Consider the following 23,550-nt stretch of genomic DNA (forward strand, 5'->3'; position numbering starts at 1 on the left):
AAGAAATATCTGACTCATTTAGGAAATGCAACATAAGGATTATAGCTATTCGAGAAGGAAAAGAGAGGGGAAAAAGGAGCAGAGAGCTTGTTCAAAGAAATAATAACTGAGAACAGTCCAAACCTGGGGAAGTTTGAAGTTTTTCCAAACCTCTCCAAGGCATGTAATAGTAAAGCTGGCAAAAGTCAATGACAAAGAAAAAATATTAAGGGCAGCAAGGCAGAAGAGAGTAAGGTACAAAGGAACTCCTATCAGGCTCTCAGCGGATTTCACAGCAGAAACTCTACAGGCTAGGAGAGAGTGGAATGATATATTCAAAATTCTGAAAGACAAAAACTTTCAGCCAAGAATATCCAGCAAAAATATCCTTCAGATATGATGGAGAAATAAAAACTTTCCCAGATAAACAAAAGCTAAGAGAGTTCATTGCCACAAGACCCCCACTACAAGAAATGCTCAAGAAGGCCCTCATACCTGGAAAAAAAAAGGGGGGGGGGATACAAATCCGTGAGCAAGGAGAAAAATAGGTAAACAAAATCAGAAAAATTGAAGCTCTCTATCAGAACAGGTTAGCAAATACTTAATTATAACAGCAAAGATAAAGGGAAGGAAAACACCAAAAATAAATATAATCTTGTCATTTTAACCACAAACCATAACACAAGATGGAATAAGTTGGGACAATAATAACTTAGAAGGGGAAGAGGAAACGGATGGAATTGACTTAGTCTAAGGAAATAAGAGACTATCAGAAAACGGACTATCTCATCTATGTGATTTTTTATACAAACCTCATGGTAACTACTAAGCAAATAATCAGAACACAGACATGTATGATAAATAAAGAGAAAACTAAGAAAACCATCATAGAGAACTACCAAACTGAATTGGTAGTCCAAAACACACAGGACAAGAAACAAAGGAAGTGCAGAAGAACCAGAAAATAGGTGATAAACTAGTAGCATTAAGCCCTGATATATCAATAATAACTCTAAATGTAAATAGATTGAATTCTCCAATCAAAAGACACAGAGTGGCGGGATGGATTAAAAAACAAGACCCCACAATATGCTGCCTCCAGGAAACACATCTCAGCTCTAAAGACAAACACAGGCTCCGAGTGAAGGGATGGAAGGTGATACTCGAAGCTAATGGCAAATAAAAGAAAGCAGCTGTTGCCATACTTCAGACAAAGTAGACTTCAAGATAAAACAGGTAATGAGAGACAAAGAGGGGCAATATATAATGATAAAAGAGTCACTCCACCAAGAAGGCATGTCACTTATAAATATATATTCACCCAACAGAGGAACACCAAAGTACATACAGCAACTATTAACAAACCTCAAAGGGATATTAACAACAACACAATAATAGTAGGGGACTTTAACACCCCACTTACATCGATGGATAGGTCATCCAGACAGAAAGTCAATAGGAAATAGTGGACTTAAATGAAAAACTAGACCAGATGGACTTAATAGATATATAGAGAGCACTCCATCCAAACACAGCAGAATACACAGTCTTCTCAAGTGCTCATGGAACATTCTCGAGAATAGACCATATGTTGGGAAACAAGGCAAGCCTCCATAAATTTCAGAAGATTGAAATCATAATAAGCCAAATTTTATTCTTTTTGTTGCGATTGTAAATGAGATTGTATTCCTGAGTTCTTTCTGTCAGTTCGTTATTAGAGTATAGAAATGCAACTGATTTTTGTAAGCTGATTTTGTACCTTGCAACTTTGCTGTCGTTGTTGATTATTTCTAATAGTTTTCTGATGGATTCTTTAGTAGGGTTTTCTATATATAAAATCATGTCATCTGCAAACAGCGAGAGTTTCACTTCTTCATTGCCTATTTGGATTCCTTTTATTCCTTTTTCTTGCCTAATTGCTCTGGCCAGAACCTCCAGTACTGTGTTGAATAAGAGTGGTGAGAGTGGGCACCCTTGTCTTGTCCCTGTTCTCAGAAGGGTGGCTTTCAGTTTTTCCCCATTGAGTATGATGTTGGCTGTGGGTTTGTCATATATGGCCTTTATTATGTTGAGATACTTTCCTTCTATACCCATTTTGCTGAGACTTTTTATCATAAAGGGATGTTGGATATTGTCAAAAGCCTTCTCTGCATCTATTGAGATGATCATATGGTTTTTATTCCTCGTTTTGTTAATGTGGTGTATCACGTTGATTGATTTGCGGATGTTGAATCATCCCTGTGTCCCTGGTATAAATCTCACTCGATCATGGTGTGTGTTTTTTTTTTTTTTTAAAGATTTTATTTATTTATTTTTCCCCCAACGCCCCAGTAGATAGTTGTCTGTCATAGCTGCACATCCTTCTAGTTGCTGTATGTGGGACGTGGCCTCAGCATGGCCGGAGAAGCGGCGCGTCGGTGCGATCCCGGGATCGGAACCCGGGCCGCCAGCAGCGGAGCGCATGCACTTAACCGCTAAGCCACGGGGCCGGCCCTGTGTGATCTTTTTAATGTATTGCTGGATTCGGTTTGCCAATGTTTTGTTGAGGATTTTTGCATCTATGTTCCTCAATGATATTGGCCTGTAATTTTCCTTCTTTGTATTGTCCTTGCCTGGCTTTGGTATCAGAGTGATGTTGGCCTCATAGAATGAGTTAGGAAGTGTTCCATCTTCCTCTATTTTGGAATAGTTTGAGAAGGATAGGTTTTAAATCTTATTTGAATGTTTGGTAAAATTCTCCAGAGAAGCCATCTGGTCCTGGACTTTTATTTTTTGGGAGGTTTTTGATTACTGTTTCAATCTCTTTACATGTGATTTGTCTGTTCAGATTCTCTATTTCTTCTTGATTCAGTTTTGGAAGGTTGTATGAGTCTAAGAATTTATCCATTTCTTCTAGATGTCCAATTTGTTGGCATATGGTTTTTCATAGTGTTCTCTTATAATCCTTTGTATTTCTGTGGTGTCCATTGTAATTTCTCCTCTTTCATTTCTAATTTTATTTATTTGAGCCTTGTCTCCTTTTTCCTTAGTAAGTCTGGCTAAAGGTTTGTCAATTTTGTTTATCTTCTCAAAGAACCAGCTCTTTGTTTCATTGATCTTTTCTACTGTTTTTTAATGGTGACAAAGGGGCCATACTAATGTAAGGTGCTAATCACAGGGAAAATTTGGTGTGAAGTATATGGGAACTCTGTATTATCATCACAATTTTCTGTAAATCTAAAACTATTCTAACATTAAAATTTTATTTAACAATTTTTTAAAAATAAAGGCAGGGCTCCCTGATATCAATAAGCCTCGTGAAAATGCATTCATTAATAATCAGAGGAAGCACCCCCCACATGCTTGTACATGCACGCACACACGCACACACACACACACACACACACACAAACTCGGGCACAGGGAGGGAGCCCCGGATCTGACTCTGACATCTCAATGAACAGATTCCAAAAAGCAATTACACTGCCAAGTATTATGCTAAAACAATTATTGAAATTGCTATTCAAAAACAGTTAATGGATTAATTAAGACAGATTGACCTAAAAGCTGATTTAAAATTAACCTGACGCGTGCATGCTATCTAGATAATGACTCTCTCCTATGAGCTAGCCTCTCATTAAAATCAAATTCCACTGGGAGAAATTACACACTTGCACCATGATTGGGAAGAACAGGCCGCGTTCACTCAACCACTGATGGAACTGGAGGGTCATCAGACGAGGTAAATGGAAATGAGTGTCCTGTCCTTCTAGGTGTGCTGCGATCTGTCTCAGTAACAAGCCACCTCCCTCCCATTTTTCCCTTTGAAAATGATGGAAACTCATTAAAATTGCGTCAGCTCAGGACCCCAAACCACTAGGTGCCTGAGTGGGCACATCTGAAGCTTCCAAAGGGAAAGATCGGAAGGGAGGGGTCGTGGGCTGGGGTCCCGTGGACGCACTGCGGGCAGGGAAGGGAGCTGAGCAGCTCTGAAAATGAGGCCCCTCAAGCACTTGAGGAAACTCGATGGCTTCTACCCCTCGTTTCTCTAAAGGTGAGAAAACCCATGCTTGTTGGAGACCAAACTCCAGGCGGGTGGCAGAGGCAGGAGCTCTTTTCAGCGTAATGCTTTTCCCCACCCAGCACCTTCTCCTTTCCACTGCCGTATCCAGATGGAAAGAACTCATGGTGAGGTTTTTGGGTCTACAGGCCTGGATCACACCTTGCTCCTGAGTTTAGCCCAGGGGTGTCCCAGTCTGAGTGAGCAGTTTTCACTTGTCCCCATATCCCTAGCCGGCTGCCTGCCACTGGCTAACCTAGGATCCTGTGGTGTGTGCGCCCATGTTGGGGGACGCACCTGAGAAGGCCCGCCCTGCTGGAGGAGGGTCATGGGCACCCCTCCCTCCAAGGGCCCTGGCTCCTGGCAAGAATGTCTCAGCTGATGTCTGGAACACAGGGGTGTAGGCTCCTTGTTCCTTGTAAACCCCTGGAGTTACTTTGATAACATTTTTTTAAATGGATCCCCTGCTCAGCATTTTTATGAGATAAAGAATTTCCCCCATTAAAATTATTCAAGTTTAGTAATAATATATTATTGGGACAAGCAGGAAAACACAGGATGCTCCAAAACGATCCATTACTTGGAGGATTTTAAAATTCTAATGAGAGAAACCACTCTCTCTCATTGTTCATCCTCTTGGCCATCAGCAGGATTAGTCTGGGAGAAGGACAAGGCAGGAATTGGGTACATTCCTTATTTATCCCTCTGATTTCTCCAGAGTTTTTCTTTTCTTCAAAGAGAAATCTCTGGGCTCTGCAGGGCTTGTCAGTGGTGATGTCAGGCAACTCTGAGACTGTGCAGAGCAGGAGGATGAGAACAGGGGAGGGAGAAGAGGAAGAGCTGGGACCATCACTTCCCATCACAGGCTGAGGCTGAGTTAATCTCCACCTAGGTCAGGATCCCAGGAATCGGATGTCATCGGCCTTGTCACACCGTGGGGGTTGGGAACAGAGAACAGCCAAGTCGCCACGGCCACTTTCAGAGAAATAAACAAAGTGGGAGGGCACCACTGGGAGCCAGTTTGAAAATGGTCACTAATGTGAAATAATAAGACACACTTTTCAGAAAAGTGAAGACAATTCTTTTGGTTCTCAGACTCGCAAACACCGTGTGTTCTTTAGGAGCAGACTGAAGCCGTTGACCTCTAGGGTGATTGTGAAAGGAATTTGGGCTCCGTCACTGTTTCTGAATAAGTCAGAACAGTCCAGCACTCACTCCTTGGCAGTGCGGAAGATGACCGGTGTCCAGGTGCTGGGGGGTTGAGACCTCTATCACTCAGGGCATCCTGCCAGGCAGAGGGGGCTGGCCTGGTGGCCACTAGACTTTTATCAGATGTGGGATTTGCAAATATTTTCTGCCATTTTGGATTGTGGATTATCTTTTTTCCTTCTTAATATTCTCCTTTTATGCACAAAAGTTTTTCATTTTGAAGTCCGATTTGTCTAATTTTTCTTTTGTTACTTGTGCTTTTGGTGTTATATCTAAGAAATCATTGCCAAATTCAAGTCACAAAGATTTACTCCTATGTTTTCTTCTATGAGTTTTCTAATTTTGGCTCTTATATGTAGGCCTTGGATCCATTTTGAACTCATTTTGTGGATGGTGTGAGGTGAGGGTCCAGCTTCACGCTTTTGCATGTGGGTGTCCAGTTGTTCCAGCACCTGTACTAACTGTTTGTGGGTTTCTTCGGATTTTTCCTCATGTATGATTCTATCTGCATAAAGAGGCATAAAGAGGCAACTCTACTGCATTTCCAATTGTTGTGATTTTTATTTTTATTTTATTTCAAACTGTCTGTGCCTTTATATTTAAAGTGCAATTTTTGTAGATAGTATACATTTGGGTCTTATTTTTATATCCCTCCCGAGAATCTCGGCCTTTAACTGAACTCTTCAGTCCACTAATGTGTAAAATGATGAGCAAACAAGATGGTGGGATAGGAGTTTCAAGCACAGGTTGTTCAGCAACAGCCTTGAACAAAAAGAACAAAGTTGGAGGCATCACACTTCCTGACTTCAAAATATACTACAAAGCTATGGGGGCCAGCCTGGTAGCATAGTGGTTAAGTTCGCCTGCTCCACTTCGGAGGCCCAGGGTTCACAGGTTCAGATTCTGAGCGCGGACCTACACACTGCTCATCAAGCCATGCTGTGGTGGTGCCCCACATACCAAAAATAGAGGAATATGGGAACAGATGTTAGCTCAGGGCTAATCTTCCTCACCAAAATATATATATGTATACTACAAAGCCATAGTAATCAAAACAGCATGGCACCGGCATTAAAACAGACACACAGACCGATGGAACAGAAGAGAGAGCCCAGAAATAACTCCATGCATTTATGGTAAATTGATCTTTGACAAAGTTGTCAAGAATACACAATGGGGAAAGGATAGTCTCTTCAACAAATAGTGTTGGGAAAACTGGTTTTGCACACATGGAAGAACTGAACCCTTACCTCACTCCGTATGTAAAAATTAACTCAAAATGGATTAAAGACTTAAATTTAAGACCTGAGACCATAAAACTATTAGAAGAAAATATAGGAGAAAAACTTGAGTTTGGTCTGGGCAATGCTTTTTTTGGACATGACCCCAAAAGCAGAGGCAACAAAAGTAAAAGTAGATTAATGGGATTCATTCAAACTAAAAAGCTTCTGCACAGCAAAGGAAATCATCAACAGAGTGAAAAGACAACTTACAGAATGGGAGAAAATATTTGCAAACTGTAATCTGATGAGGGGTTAATATCTAAAATATATAAAGAACTCATACAACTCAATAGCAAGAAACAAGTAACTCATCTGAAAAATGAGCAAAGGATATGAATAAACATTTCTCAAAAGAAGACATATGAATGGCCAACAGATACATGAAAAGGTGCTCAACATCACTAGTCATCAGGGAAATGCAAATCCAAACCACAATCAGATATCACCTCACACCTGTTAGAATGGCCATCATCAAAAAAACAAAAAATAACATGTCTTGTTGAGGATGTGGAGAAAAGGGAACCCTTGTGCACCATTGGTGGAAATGTAAATTGGTGTGGCCACTGTGGAAACCAGTATGCAGGTTCCTCAAAAAATTAGCAATAGTATCAATAGAACACCTTGGTATGATTGATAGAACCAATCATTGTACATAAAACAGATCTGCACATATATGATAAATAAAAGAACGTAAGGGAAAAAATTAACAGTAGAACTACCACGTGATCCAACAGTCCCACTCCTGGGATATATCCAAAGGAAATGCAATCAGTATTTCAAAGAGATATCTGTACCCCCATGTTCACTGCAGCATTAATCACAGTAGTCGAGATATGGAAACAACCCAAGTGTCCGTTGACAGATGAATCGATAAAGAAGATGTGGTACATATACACAACAGAATATTATTCAATCATGAGAAAGAAGGAAATCCTGCCATTTGTGACAACACGGATGAGCCTGGAGGACATTAAGCTAAACGAAACAAGCCAGACAGAGAAAGACAAATATGGTATAATCTCACTTATACGTGGAATCTAAAAAAACAGAAAAACACATGGAACTCATAGAAGCAGAGATTAGAACGGTTACCAGGGGCTGGGGTTGAGGGGGGGAGATGGTGGTCAGGGGTACAAAGCTGCAGTGATGCGGGTTGAATAAGTCCAGAGATCTAACGTACAGCATGATGACCACAGTTAATACTACTGTGCTGAATACTTGAGATCCGCTAAAAGAGTAGCTGGGTGCTCTCATCACAAAAAAATGGTAACTGTGTGAGGAGATGAGGTGTCCATTAACTTGACTGAAGTAGTTATTTCACTACGTATATGTACATCAAATCAGCATTGGATACTTTAAAATATATAATTTTTATTAAAAATATATAAAATTAAAAATAAATAGCTATTGACATAGTTTTGGGTCTGTAACTTTATTTCCTTTCTCTATTCGTTTCCTCCAGTTTTTTCCCCTTTATTTGTCTTTTTAAAACTTTCCTACTGGTTTTTCCAAAGGAAGTAATGGAGACATGATTCACATGCCATAAAAGTCAAGTTTTTTTATTTTACAGTACTATTTGTTATGAACACATGCATTCATAAACCACCACAGAAATCAAGACAGAAAACAGCTCTGCTGCTCCCAAAATTCCCTGTCTGCCCCTTGTGGCAGCCCCTCCTCCCCACTAGCCAACACTGATCTGCTCCCTATCAGTAGTTCTGCTTCTTCCTGAATCTCACAGGGATGGGATCACACACTATGTAACAACTTTTTGAGCTTTACCTTCTTTACTTAGCAGATTGTATTTGATAGTCATCCATTTCGTCTCACATATAAAATGCTTATTCCTTTTCATTACTGAATAATATTCCATTGGATGGATGTGCCACTTATTTACTAGCTGAAGAACATTTATATCTACAGTTTGTCTGTTTGGGTTGTTTCCAGTTTTTGGAAATTGTGAATAAGTCTGCTATAAACATCAACATACAGATTTTTGTGTGAACGTAACATTTTGATTCTCTTTGACATATATCCAAGAATAAGATTACTGGATCAGAAAGATTACATGGTCAACATTTCTTTAACTTTACAAGCAACTCTCAAAATGTTTTCCAATATGGCTGAAACATTCTGCTTTCCCAGCAGGAGTGTAGGAGCATTCTGGTTGCTCTGCTTCCTTGCCAGTACTTGATATTGTTGCTAATTTTTTAAGCCATTCTGAAAGGTGCACACATGTATCTCATTGTGGTTTTAATTTGAATTTCTCTGATGACTGATGATGTTGAGCATTTTTTCCTGTACTTTCATTCCATTTGTGTATCATTTTTGCTGAAGTGCCTCTTCAAATCTTTTGCCAATTTTTTACGAGGTTGTTTGTTTTGTTATTCAGATTTAAGAGTTCTTCATATACACCGAATAAAAAGCCTTCACAGATATGTGTTGCAGAAATGGTTTCTCCCAGTTTTTGACTTGTTTTCCTTCTCTCAACAGTGTCTTTTGAAGAGAAGAAGTTCTTAGTTTTGATAAAGTTTAACTAAACAAAATTTGTTATGGGTGTGCTTTTGGTTTCACACCTGAGAAATCTTTGCCTAATCCAAGGTCATGAATATTTTCTCCCAGAAGATTTATAGTTTTAGATTTTACACTTACTGCTATGATTCACTTTGAGTTAATTTTTGTATGTGGTGTGAGACATGGGTCCAAGGATTTTGGGGTTTTGTTTTGTTTTGAGTTATATATTATGGTGGATATTTTTGCATATGAATATTCCATTTTTCCAGTGCCTCTTTTTGAAAATACCATTCTTTCTCCATTAAGTTATTTTAGCAACTTTGTCAAATATCAATTGCTCATACATGTGTGGTTCTGTTTCTGGATTCTCTCTTCTGTTCCACTGATCTGTGTGTTTATTCGTTCACCAGCACACTATTGATTATCGTAATGTTATAATATGCCTGGAAAGCAGGTAGTTTAAGGCCTCCAACTTTGTTCTTCTTTTTCAAAGTTGTTTTGGCTATTCTAATTACTTTGCCTACTCAAATAAATTGTAGAATCAACTTCATAATTTCTACCAAAAATATGCTGGAATTGTAATTGGTATAGATCAACTTAAGGAAAATTAATATTTAAAATACTGAGTCTTCCAATCCACGAACACTGTATATTTCTGCTGGGGTCTGAATGCTTATGTCCTCCCAAAATTCACATGTTGAAATCCTAACCCCCAAGGTTGAGAGTGTTAGAAGGTGGGGCCTCTGGGAGGTGCTTGTGTCATGTGGGTCGAGCCCTCATGAACAAGATTAGTGCCTTTATAACAAAAGAGGCTCCAGAGAGAGCCCTTGTCCCCTCCACCGTGTGAGGACACAGCAAGAAGGCACCAGCTATGAACCAGGAAGCGGGCTGTCACCAGAATGTGACCGTGCTGGCACCTTGATCTTGGACTCTCAGCCTCGAGAACTGTGGGAAATAAATGTCTGTTGTTTATAAGCTATCCAGTCTGTGGGTTTTTTTATAGCAGCCCGAATAGACTAAGACCATTTCCCTGCTTATTGAAGTTTTCTTTTACTTCTTCCATCAGTGTTTTGTAGTTTTCAGCATAGAGATTCTACAGGCATATTATAGGATTTATTCCTAAATATGTTATGATTTTTGTTGCTATTGTAAGTTGCACTTTAAAAATGTCAATTTCTGGGGGCCGGCCTGGTGGCGCAGTTGTTAAGTTCTCATACTTCACTTCCACGGCCCTGGGTTCTCGGGTTCAGATCCTGGGCATGGATCTACACACTGCTCATCAAGCCATGCTGTGGCAGCATCCCATACAAAGTAGAAGAAGATTGGCACAGGTGTGAGCTCAGGGACCATCTTCCTCAAGCAAAAGAAAAAACATGTCAATTTCCAATCATTTATTGCCACTGTATAGAAATACAAATGATTTTCGTATGTTGACTTTGTATCCTATGACCTTGTTACACTCATTTATGAATTCCAGTAGCCTTTTTTTTTGCTATATTCTTAAGGATTTTTTATGTAGACAGTCATGTCATCTGTGAAAAAAGACAGTTTTACTCCTTCCTTTCTAATCTGTATGCCTTTTATTTGATTTTCTTGCTATTTCACACCAACTAAGAATCCAGTGGTGTTAACTGGGGACAATGAGAGCGGATGTCTCTGCCTTGATCCTGACTTACAGGGGAAGCCTTTAGTCTCACTGTTTGTGATGACTGCAGGTCCTCAGGGACGCCTTGTATCAAGTTAGAGAAGTTCCCTCTACTTCTACTTTCCTGGACTTTTATAAATGGATGTAGAATTTCTTCAAATGCATTTTCTGCATGTCACATGATTTTCTTCTTTACTCTGGTGATGTGGTGGATTACATTGTTTTATTTTTTGTCCTATTGGCTATTTTTTTTTTTCAGTCATTTCTCCAGGGTTCACAATCTCCATCTCTAACTTTTCCTATTCCACTTACAATGAACATTTTAGTACTTCAGGTAAAATATGGAAATAGTGCAGCCATATTGGGCCACCCCGCCCATCCTTTATGCTGTAGTAACTGTACGTACTGCATCTACATATCTTATGAACCTCAGAAGAAAATATTATCATTTTTTAAAGACTTTATTTTTTTAGAGCAGTTTTTGTTTCACAACAAAATTGAGTGTTTGGTACATATATGCCCTGCTCCCATATGCACAGCCCCCCTATATCAGCTTTGCCCATCGGATGGTGTATTTGTTACAGATGACGAACCTGCACTGACATGTCATCATCACCCAAAGTCCACAGTTTACACCAGGTTCATTCTCGCTGTTGTGCATTCTGTGGGTTTGGACAGATGTCTGATGACATGTATCCACCATTACTGTGTCATACAGAATAGTTTCACTGCCCTAAAATCCCTCTATGCTCACCTATTCATCCTTCTGCCCTCCCCATAATATTACAGTTTTTACTGTAAGTTGTGTGTATTATACAAAAGTTAGAAGGAGAAAGCAGAAAAAATGAGTAGCCTTTGACATTTACCTAGATATTTACCATTTCTGAAGCTACTTATTCCATTCTGAGGATCTGAGATTCCTTTTCTGGTATAATTTCCCTTCTCCTAAAGAATTTCCTTTAGCATCTTCTGTTGTAGAGATTTGCTGGTAATAATTTCTCTTAGTTTCTCTAAATCTGAAAATGCTGTCTTTCAACAGTGATTTTCGAAGGATATTTTTGCTGGATATACGATTCTGCATTGACAGGTCTTTTTTTCTCTCTCTCTCAACACTTTAAATCTCTTTTCTCATTCTCTTCTGGTCCCCATAGTTTCTGATGAGAAGTCAGCTATTAATCAAATCATTATTCCCCTCTGTGTGAAGTGTCATTTTTCTCTGTTGCTTCCAACATTTGCTTTTCGGCCTTGGTATCCAGCTGCTTGATCTGATGTGTCTCTATGTGGGACTGTCTTCATTCTGCTTGGTGTTAGTTGAGCATCATATTTGCAAATGTCTATCTTCCATCACTTGGATAATTCCAGCCACTATTTCTTCAAGTATTTTTGTCTGCACATTCTCTCTCTCCATTCCTTCTTTGAAGCAGACCACATGTATATTAAAGTTTGATCTTACTTAAGAGTGACTGAGGCTCTGTTATTTTTCCACCCTTTTTTCTTTCTATTTTCCATGTTAATTTCTATTGCTCTACTTAAATTCCATGTGAAGAATTTATTTCTAATATTGTATTTTTCAATTCTAAAATTTTCTTTTTTAAATTTTTCTGCTGAGATTTCCTACTCTTTCATTTTCTACAAGCATGTTTGTTTACCTTCACGGAGGATAGTTATGACAATCACTTTAAAATCTTTGTTTAATACTTATGCTTTCAGCCAAGATGAAATAACAGGGAACTAATTTACCCTTCTTCCCACAACAACTGAAAATTTTGGGGAACATATATGAAACAGTAGTTTTCATGCAGTGGGTCTCAGGCAGCAGAGTTCAGTGACCCCTGAGAGACCTGGAACTGATGAGGTGGGCCCTGTGATGGCCCTGCTGCCTGGAGAGAGAATTCCAGGCTCCAGCACAGGGAAGGAGAACCCAGGTGGACCCCTGAGCTCTCCCTGAGTTGAAGAGATGGCACTGGGTGTCCTGGGAGGCTGAGGTGACTAGAGCACATATGGAAGACCACCCAAGAAGTGAGAACTGCAGCAAGAGAGAACTTCACAGATTCTCCGTGGGCCCACTGCATCTTCCACTGAGTAATGACCAGTGCACCCATGTGAGGAAACTACCCAACACTACAGAATCAAACACCAAAATATTAGAGGAAATAATTCTTGGAGCTCACACAGACAGGAATGGTTTGGGTTCAACCAGTCCACACATGGCTTAGGAAAGCCCCATAACTCGCAGGAGATTGTGTCCAGTATTCAGAGTGGCCTCAGTGGTGGAACACAGTCAGCCCTGGACTAAAGGTTACTCAGATCCCACCTAACAAAGCTTAGAATCAGCTTGAATGTTTCCAATTGTTTCAAAGTAACACAACTCTGCCCCAGGAAACAGCTCAAGAATATTTTTAGGAGTACAAACTATCCAGGTTCCAACAACGAAAAATACACAATGTCTACCAGCCAACCAGAAATTACCTGGTATGCAAAAAAGCAGAAAAACACATCATGTAATGAGGAGACAAATCACTCAATTGATACTGACCACAAATAGCACAGATGACGTAATTCATAGACAAAGATGGGATGTTATTACTGTCATCATATTCCACATGTTCAAGAAGTTAGAGACAAGACTGACAATGTAGGGGGTCGGGGGTGGGTGAAATAGGTGAGGGGATAAGAGGTACAAACTTCCAGTCATAAAATGAATAAGTCATGGGGATGGGATTACATCATGGGGAACAAAGTCAACAATATTGTCATAACTTTGTATGGTGACAGATGGAACTAGATTTATCATGGTGATCACTTTATAATGTATATAAATGTCAAATCACTATGCGGTGCGCCTGAAACTATCATATTATTGTATGTCAATACTTCAGTAAAAAAAAGAAAAGGCTGATGATGTTAAGTAGAAATATGGAAGATAGGAAAAAGACCCAAAAACTTTTAGAGATGAAATGTCTGTAATTAAACATCTGTAATGAAAACTTACTAGATGAGATTAAGAGCAAATCCGTCAAAAGGTTAATGAACTTGAAGACATACCATAGAAACCATTCAAAATAAAATAGAGAGAGAAAATAGACCAAAGAAAATGAACAGAAAGTTAACTGCAGGACAACTTCAAATGGCCTAAAATATATGTAATCAGAGTCCCAGAAAGAGAAAGAGAAGAAAACAGAAAAAACAATTTGAGGAAATAATGACTGAAAATTTTCCATATTTTATTAAAAAAAAAAAAAACTATAAACCCACATATCCAAGATACTTAATGAACCCCAAGTCTAAGAAGTATGAAGAAGGCACATTATAATTAAATTGCTTAAATAGGGTGATAACAAGATAATCATGAAATCAGACAGGAGATAGAAAGACCTGCTGAGTGCAGAGGAACAAAGGTTAGAATGAAGGCAGATCTCTTACTGGAACTGAGGCCAGAGCAGAGTGAAGCAAGGTCTTCAGAGTATTGAGAAAAAAAGCTGCTAATTTATGATTCTATGCCTGGCAGCAAAGGGTACAAATAAGATAGAATATCAACTTTCTCAGACACACAAGAGCTGAGATAATTCACGGTCACCAGCGGATCAGCGCTGAGAGATGCTGAAGGAAAATGACACAATATGGAAACCTTATGTGAAGAAAGGGATAGAGAGCACTTTCTGTGGGGTATGTAACATGTCGAATAAAACGTGTGACAACATGGACACGGAGGCTGCAGTGGGGGTGGGAGAGTACTGTTGTGAGGTTGTTCAGGCGTCATGAAGTGGTCTGATATTATTTGAAGATAAACTGTGAAAAGTTAACGATGTTTACTGTAAACCCTAAGGCATGCACACACACGCATGCACACAGCAAAGACTTATCCAGAATAAGCCAAAAAAGATTAAATGGAATCATAAAAAATACTTAAATTATCCAAAAAAAAGCAGTCTAAGAGGAAAAAGCAAACAAAAAACAGATTGGTCAAATAAGAAACAAATCGCAGGATAGATTCAAATCTAACTATTATCAGCAGTAACATTAGATGACAGTGGTCTAAAAACCCCATTTAAAAGGCATAATTTGTCAGATTGAATAGGAAAGCAAACTCAACTACATGCTGCCTACCCCAAACCCACTTTAAATATAAAAACACAAATAAATTAAAAATAGAGATTGGAAAAACATGCCATGCTAACACTAGTTGAAAGAAAGCTGGAGAAGCTATACTAATACTAGATAAAGCAGATTTCAGGCACAGTGAATATGACCGGGAATAAAGGAGGTCGTTGTGAAATACAAAAGGGTCCATTATCAAGAAGACATAATACAGACTGTTTATGCACCTAATAACCGAGCTTTATGGCACATGAAGAAAAATCCTTATCTGCCAGTTCCAACACCTGGGTCATCTTGGGATCTATCTCAGTTGATCCTCTTTTCTCTTAATAATGTGTCCCATTTACTTGATTTTTGGATGTTGGGTGATTTTGCACTGTGTCCTGGACATTATGAATGTGGTGTGGTGGAAATTCTGGATTCTGTTATTTTCCACCAATGACTGTGTCTCTTGGTTCAGCAGGTAGTGATCTCAGCTGGTCTTGAACCGCAAACTGGCTCCTGGCTGCAGCGCCAGCCTCAGTTCAGATCTTCTGTTGTTAGCGAGTGGCTTGCGCATGCGTGGTTCAGTCCGTCAGAAAGGTGAGGGCAGAGTCTGAAGTTTCCCCTGCACATTTCTTCCCCTCCTGCAATCCCCCTCCCTCTTCAGTGACCATGTCTGGGACTAGGTGCCTGGAGAAACTCAAAGGTGGGTTTGGAAGCAATTAACTGTTATTCCAAGCTGTTTCTTTTCCTTTTGTAGGTTAAGGAGATGTAACCACCAGCCATCCTGAAACTGACCAAATGAGGCACTCAAGGGAGATGTAACCACCAGCCATCCTGAAACTGACCAAATGAGGCACTCAAGGGAGATGTAACCACCAGCCATCCTGAAACTGACCAAATGAGGCACTCAAGGGAGATGTAACCACCAGCCATCCTGAAACTGACCAAGCCTCACCACAAGAGCTATGCCCATGACCTTTGCTTTATTTTTAATGCAAAGATCTCTCCAGGAGGAGCTTAGGCCTCATTATGTGGAAGCATGTTCTCCAACTGAGCCTGTGCTAGTGAATACCCCCACCTCTCCCTTTTGAATATTATTCCCCAACTGAAATAAAAGTTCCTGCTTCCCTTAGTTCTGGGACGCCATGACTTTGGAAATGATTCCTCACGGCCTCCTATTTGCTGCAAATACAGTTTACTTTGTGAGACAACTTCCACTGGTATAGTCTTATTTAACTCACCAGGAGGCGAGCCCACTTGGTTCGGTAACAAGCCCACTTGGTTTGGTAACAACCACAGCCCCCCAGTTTCATTTTTCTTGTTCTTGGGCTGTGAAGACTGTGGTTTTCCCAGAGCCACTGCCTCCCATGCCCTGCTCTGACTGCACATGGCCCCAGACTGGAAGCCACAGGAATTCACTTCAAACTACTCCCCTGGAATCTGTCTGCTGCTGTTCACTCCCCAGTGCCGTCAAGTGGCTCCTGGTTGCGTTATGTACAGATTTTCTAGTTGTTCTCTGTGGGGGAGGCAGTGTGGCGTGATTTCACAAAATCATTACAGGAAGCAGAACCAGTAATTACCCGTCCACTTTTAGAACTGCCTTGTGCACGAACCTCACATCCTTTGAGTCACATTTGGAAAAAGTGTACTTTTCATCTGTTTCAAAGGTCGAGATAGCTTCACTGCAGGGGACTTGAATAGATTACCATCTTCCAGAGGACATGAGTGCAGCGTAGTGAACGGAACCCCTGAATAGCCACGGGTGCACTAGACGAGGGTTGGGGCCGGCTACCACAGGAGGGAGGAGGAGAGGACAGCTGGAGCCTATTCTGTTTTCAGAGTCCCTGTCTCAGCACAGCTGTCTGCTCCTGCCCAGAAGCCACCCCCCCTCCTTCTTTCTATGTCCTTAGGGAAAAATAAAGCCAACCTCCTTTTCTCCCCCCTCATCCCCACCAACCCGCCAGTCGTTCAGTGTCAGCCTGACACCATGCCCACTAGTCATTCAGTGTCAGCCTGACACATGCCCACTGGTCAGAGTGGGCCCAGGATCCAAGGACACACCACTGAGCAGTCTGGTCTCTGCCTCACAGCTCAGCAGAGATAGTCATGCTAACAGACGCCAGGTGAGAGGCAGATGGGTGAGGGTCAGGACAGAGGAGGTTACACCTGAGGGAAGTTGGGGGGCCCCCTTGTGCCACGGAAGGAGGGTGGTCCTCACTCTGCAGGCAGCAGGAGCTGGGGCACCCAGGAGTGTTGTGCTAGGAGCGTTGTGATCCGACTGCGTTTCACTCAGCATTAACAAGCTCCCATCCAGCCTCCGCCCCTGGCACGCCCAGTGCGTCTCCAGAGAGGGGCAGACGCGAGCCAGAAGGATCCCGGCGGCAGTATTTCCCCACCAAGTGCAGGGGGGAGGGCTGTGGTCCCGGGTTTGGAGCTGAGAGGAGGTGGAGAGCTCCAGCACGGGAGGGCGGGGTGAGCAGGGAACTGACGGGGAGCCCAGCCAGGGGCATTGCCAGGACAGGAATGCGGGTGCAGGTCGGTCCTGGAGGCTCAGTGTTCAGGTGATGGTCTAAGGGCTGGAGCTCTCCCCTGCACACTCATTTCCTGTGGATGGGGCGGCAGGGCCCCAGAACCCGGACACACTGTTGTTAAGACAGTAAATCTTGTAACAGCAGCCACCGTGCATCGAGCACACGCTCCTGCTGTGCTTCACCTGCACCACCTCCCCTTCTGACCACCTCCCAGAAGTGACCTGTAGACCCCATGGGGGTGTCTGATGGTCCTGGTGAGCTGACAGGGTGACGCGGTGGGAGGAAATGAGGGGGATGCTGCTGGCTCTGCCGGCCACGCCACAGCCGGGACTCAGGGCCAGGACACGAGCTTCGTGGGGGTGCTTGCCCCCCATACAGACGCGACGCTGTGACTGGAGCCGCTCAAGAACTTGGTCCGGCCGTGTGGCTCCTGAGTGGGGAGCAGCCAGGCTGGCCACACGCGGGCGCTCCTGGAACATGCGTGCGGAGCCTCTGCTCCAACTGTCTGCATCCTGGTCCCCTCAGGAGCAGCTATGGGACCCAAGCGCTCTCTTCTTCTTGACGGTTGACTGCACTTGTCTGAAGCTGGCGGACACAGTCAAGGCGGTGGGAAACGCTGGGCATCGTGAGGGGGACTGGGCCCACCCTCAGAATGAGCACGTGTGTGTGTTGTGTGCCACTGCTGGCTTAGGCATGCTTATAAGTGACATACGTGTGCGCACATGCACACACACACGCACGCACACTCACAGCTCCCTTTCACCAGAAGTGTTCCCGAGGGAACGCCAGCCCAGCCCTGGCCTGTGTCCAGGTCTCTGTCACACCCCTGCAGCTGGAAGGCGTGAGCTGAGACAAGGAGAGAGAAGAGGACACCAGGAGAGGAGAAACTGCCTGTTCCAGGAGGTGTCAAGGAGAACAGCGCCCCGTCTCTGAGGCAGAAGCTGGGGCCTTCTCGGGTCCCCTGAGGGCTTGGCCAAGTCACTTTCTACAGAGGACTTGGGGTCCCCACAGCCTGTCCAGGGCCCCTTCCCTGGCTCTACTGAGAAAATACAGACCACTCTGGACAGCACCCACGAGGGCCACGGTGAGACCTGTCTGCGGGGCAGCGGCCTGGAGCAGGCCCTGTTCAGAGGGGCCGGGAGATGTCACCAGGCTGTTAGGGGGGTGGTCTGGGAGGCTCAGAGCAGGATGTCAGAGGCGGTCCATGCCGTGCTGACTGTGTGACTCACGGGGTGCTGGAAAAAAACGGAACTAACCAGAATGCTGAAGCAGCTCTCTCCTGGCCTGAACAGACTCCTCTGTGCTTCTCCCACCCAGAGGAAGAGGCCAGGAGTGTCCCCATAGCTTCATTCACCTGCCCACACCTGCTGGCCAGGACTCAGGGAAGAAGCCAGGCCTGCTGGTGCCCTGGGCACTGGGTTCCGTACAGGACACGGACTCACACCTGACAGACAGACGCAGCCCCACCCCCTGCCCCTCTGCCCCCTCACCCCTGACCCCTCTGCACCCCTGACCCCTCTGCACCCCTGACCCCCGACCCCTGCTCCCCTTGGGCCGGGCTCCAGCAGCACCACAGCAGCTGATGCCTGGCTAGAGTTTCAAGCTGTGGCTTTGACTCATCGCATCTCTGCTCCTTGACTCATCGCCCTGTGACCCGCTCAGAAACCACCCTCTGGTCCTGGGTTGGCTCTCATCCCCGCCTTCTCCCTGGAGTCTCACCCTAAGAGCCCAGATGTCTCTGCCCATCTTTCCTTTAAACATTTTTTGAGCAGAGCAGAGCTGATCTTAAAAACATAAATCATGTCTGTTTTGGCCAAATGCAGTGATTTCTCCCAGATTGAGAAATAAATCTGTTTATTAAAAATAATTCTGTTGCAACGAAGCAGGACTGGGGCAGATCTGAGCCGTGATCAGCGTGAGCCGCAGAGAGCAGAACGTACAGCCTTCGCCCCTAAATGTCACGCCCAGATTATGGAGCTGAGAAAAAACAAAAGATAAGAATGGACGAGGAGAATGGGATTTGGACAAGGATGTTCCTGCAGATGCCTGTGGAGACAGGAGGGAGGAGGGAGGACCAGGGCCTGGGACAGATGCCCTTCCAGGTCCCGTTGGAGAACCGCCAATCCTGCAAGGCCGGCCTGCGTCAGGGCCACACCGGACACCAGGGGCCCCAGGGATGCTCTCGCTGCAGTGACTTGACAGCAGGAACATCAGAGGGAGGTACAAACTTCATGAGCACTGTCCAGGGATCCTCACTCCAGGCCAGAACCCAGGCTCTGCCTGTAGGTACCACCCGGGGCCACGTCCACAGGGGCTGCCACAGTCCTGTCACCAGAACGACAGTGCGGAGGGTGATGATAGCATCTGTCGTTCATTAAACATGACGCCACCTTTCTGCAAAGCCGTCAGCCCTCCTGGGGCCCAGCTAAGAAATGGCCTATAAAACCCTGACTCATGACCTCAAAGCACATTTGCCAACCTAAAGAGCCTTCTCGGCAACTGTGTCCAGGGTTTATCCGTGTGCAGTAATTTCACACCCCTGACCTTTAACACGTCCACGGTCTGACACCTCCCCCCAGAAGCTCTCCCCATCAGCAGCACTGAAGCGTCCAGAACATGCTCGACAGTCGTGGGAGCCCAGGGCCCTGTCCCTCTGGGTGACAAGTGGCAGCCCTCTGCCCTTTGCCAGTGGACATGTCGGCACACACAGGCCACTGCCTTCGTGGTGGTCTCCAAGCTGCCAGGGAGGAGGAGCTCAGCCCTGTCCCCTTTCTGTTTGTTTCCATGGTAACCTTGAGACTCGGGGGCAGGCCTCCTCCCTGGCCAGAGTTGGCAGGCCCTCCTCTGCCCACGTCACCCTGGGCAGAGCGTGGGGTGTGCAGAGGACAGACAGTTGCAGGTGGGGACCCTGTGCAGGGCTCACCTGGAGCTCACCTGGGGCTTCACCTGAAGGTCAAGGGGCCACAGGGATGGTGATGACTGAGCTTGAACTCCACCCCAGATGGTCTCATTCCCAGGCCAGTTGTCTTCCCAGAGAACCCAAGGCTTCCTGAGTAACTGTCAGACCAGGAAGGGTGGTCCTACACCTCAGGCACCACTGTGAAGCAGAAGGTGGTGGAGCCTGGTGGCCTGGTGCCTCATAAAGACCCAGGGAAGTGCTTTCTTCCCTCTCCCTCCTCCCACGTCCCTCCTCCCTCCTTTCCTGCCTCCCAGAGGCACTAGGCCTAGACTGGGAACAAGCCCCCACCTCACTGAGCCCCCAGTTTGGATGAGGGACGCCCTCGGAGACGTCCCTTGAGTGAAGCTCTGTGACCTGGCTGCCATTGGAACGCCCACCCGTTCTGGGGGTTGGCTCTACCTCCGCCCTGGGGCCTGGAGGACTTTTCCAGAGCTTGACTAGAAGCTCCCAGGCCCCTGAGCACACTTTGCTCTCCAGCTCGCAAGAATCTCCCCCAGATTCCTGGGCCCTGTCCCAGCCAGGCCCCTCGCGCCTGCCAGGCCTGGGAGCCAGGCCATCGGCTCCTCTCAGGTGACAGTCAGCAATCCTGGGACGCTCCGGGTTCCAACGCAGAGAAACAGGTGCGTGCGTTTGGGGAGAAGAGACTCCGGTTCCTGCCAGGTGAAGTGACCGACGACGGAGGGAGGCTCCTCCCGGTCACAGAATCGGCCATCACAGGTCCCTCCACTCTTTACATTGCTGGAGGCCACCTGGGAAGTGACGGGTCACCAGGGACTGGTAACATGATGGACAGCAAGTAATTAGGGGTGGATTCTCCCTGTTTGCAGCGTCTGGGGCCGCTGTGTGCACAGCAGATCAGGTGAGGAGGGAAAGGGGTGCTCAGGGCTGTGGGGAATGGGTGGGCATGGAGATTGGACCTCTGCCCACCCTGCCCCATGGGCCCCCACCCGCCCGAGCCCAGCAGTCTCTCTGCACCTTCACTCCCTCCCAGCCAGGGCCCCTGGATGAAGGAGAGGAGATGGCTCTGCAGCCATAAGTCCCGCACCCCGAAATCCAGACCAAATCTCTTCTCAAGAGTCGCACAGATAGAAACACAGAATATTAGAACTGGGAAATACCTCAGAATAGTGGTTCTTAGCTTGTTTGGGAACACATAGGCTAGGGGTCAGGGTATAATTGGCTTCATAAGCTGTTGAGTTGCTCTTTTAGCCATCCCTCCATCCCCAGGTCGACTTTGCCATTTTTTTTCACTATTGCAAGGAAGTCCTCAGTTGATAACAGTGCATATCAGTCTCCCCTCTATTTTCAGTTATTTTATTAGGATATAGTTCTGGGAATGAGAAATCCACGGACATTCTCTTCAGAGAAACGCAGTCATGTACCAAGACTTCTGCACGCAATAGCAAGAGAGCACAGTCTCTGACTTCCGTCTCTGGATCCTAGACTAAGCATAGGTGGTTTAGAAGAGGTGGGGATTAAAGTAGATCACCTCCTCTGTGTCAAGTACTGGAGTTTAGGCACGTTCTATCCATTACCTTACTTACTTCTTATCTCAATGCCTGGCTAATTTTCGTCAAAACTCTATCAGGTAGATAATCTTATCTCCATTGCACAGATGAAGAAACAGACTGAGGTTCAGTGATTCACACAGTGGGACTCACACTTAGGCTTGCTTTACTCCAAAGCCCATCTTCTTTTCATTATACCCTTCTGACCTTTAAATCAGAAATATCAAGCACCTACTGTGTGCCAAGGCATTTTCTCCCTTACAACAGTTTTTCAATTAGGGATTATTACAGATAAGGATCTTAGTCTAGAGAAGTGAAGACATGATCAAGGAAACACAGCTGAGTTGTGGGAACCTGATCTAGAACTCGTACTTCTACCTCCTGGTCCACAGTTTTGGCAGAGTAGGGATACAGATCCGGATTTGTCAGATTCCGAGACATGTTCTCAACCACTGTGATGGTTAAGACTAGGAAATTCTTTTACTTGCATTTGTTTTGTTTATACAGTTAGGAATCCCCTTTTTATTTCTAGACTTCTGTCCTAGTCTAGTTGGGTATCTGGTTTTCTTTGACTGGCATTGTTTCAGTCTTGATTTTCGTTTCTGCTGCAGTTAGGAATCTAAGTAAACAAGAAAGCATGACTCTTCAATATGGTCTGAATGTACAGTTGGTGGGGTGAAGATGAACTTTCCTTGTAAAGCTTGTCCATCATAGCTTGCTATAATGAATTCTGCAAGGATTTTTCAGCAGTTAAGTCTTTATTAAGATAAAGATGCTGATAATTCATAACATATACTGAATCTGTGACTACATTCATTTTCTCAGATAGTAAATGGATTGAAAATATTTGCTGGGTTTATGGAAGAACATGTAAGCTTTCGAAAAATGATCCTGATCGCTATAAACTGTATATGGTTAGGAGGCAAAGGAGAATATTCTGAAAACTATTCTCAGCTCATTTGGAACTTCTATTTACTTTACGGAATTACTACTTTCTACAAAGTATTTACTGTCTTTTACACAGAATACTATATTTCTCACCATATTTTTTGAGATGTTTCAATCATATAGAAAATTAATAGACAAATGAGTAAGCCAAATTTCCAGAGTTGTTCCATCTTAATATTTTGCCATATTTACTTTATAACTTGTTTGCAAGTAACATTACTAGTATGCTGAATTTATTCTTTTTCTTTCCTAGACGTGTTGTTATACTTTTGTTACATATGTATGTATCTGTAAACAATATAGAGCATTACTCTACCTGTTTTTAAACTTTGTACAATGATATGATACTGTACCTATATTTGTTCAGATGTTTTTTTAGTTGCTTAACATTATTTTTAAGAAGTAGCCTTATTGATTGTTAATCTATTTTAATTGCTGTATAGTATTCCATTGTATGAATGTACCAGAATTTTTTTATCCAGTTTCCTTCTGACAGACATTTAAGTTGTTTACATTCTTTTGCAATTCTAAACAATGCTGCTATGAACTTTCTTATGCATGTTTCCTTATATTCCTGTGGGAAAGGTTTTGGATATATACATAGGACTGGACTTCCTGGTGTTGGGTATCTTCAACTTTGCTAGAAATTGTTAATTTCTGTCCAAAGTGGTTGTAGTGATTTACACTCTCTAGCAGTATCCTCCATTAAGTTGTCTTCAAAGGTATTAGTGTACTCTAGTTTTACAGAAATGATGGTGCTTGCATCCTTAAGGCACAAATTGCTTTGTTCATTTCTTTATGCCTATATGCTTTTAAGTCCAACATAATTTTAGGGAGAAAGATAAAGGAATA

The 23,550-nt window shown here is 43.7% G+C and overlaps 1 long non-coding RNA gene across 1 annotated transcript; it reads left to right on the plus strand.

Moving 5' to 3' along the window:
• The first annotated feature begins 5,612 nt into the window (after window positions 1-5,612).
• LOC131401810 (uncharacterized) lies at window positions 5,613-15,610 on the plus strand. Its single transcript, XR_009217990.1, has 3 exons — window positions 5,613-5,627; window positions 15,231-15,349; window positions 15,510-15,610. It is a non-coding gene; the product is annotated as an uncharacterized LOC131401810 (long non-coding RNA).
• The last annotated feature ends 7,940 nt before the right edge of the window (window positions 15,611-23,550 follow it).

The sequence above is a fragment of the Diceros bicornis genome (assembly GCF_020826845.1).
Source record: "Diceros bicornis minor isolate mBicDic1 chromosome 2 unlocalized genomic scaffold, mDicBic1.mat.cur SUPER_2_unloc_6, whole genome shotgun sequence".
Classification (NCBI taxonomy): domain Eukaryota; kingdom Metazoa; phylum Chordata; class Mammalia; order Perissodactyla; family Rhinocerotidae; genus Diceros; species Diceros bicornis.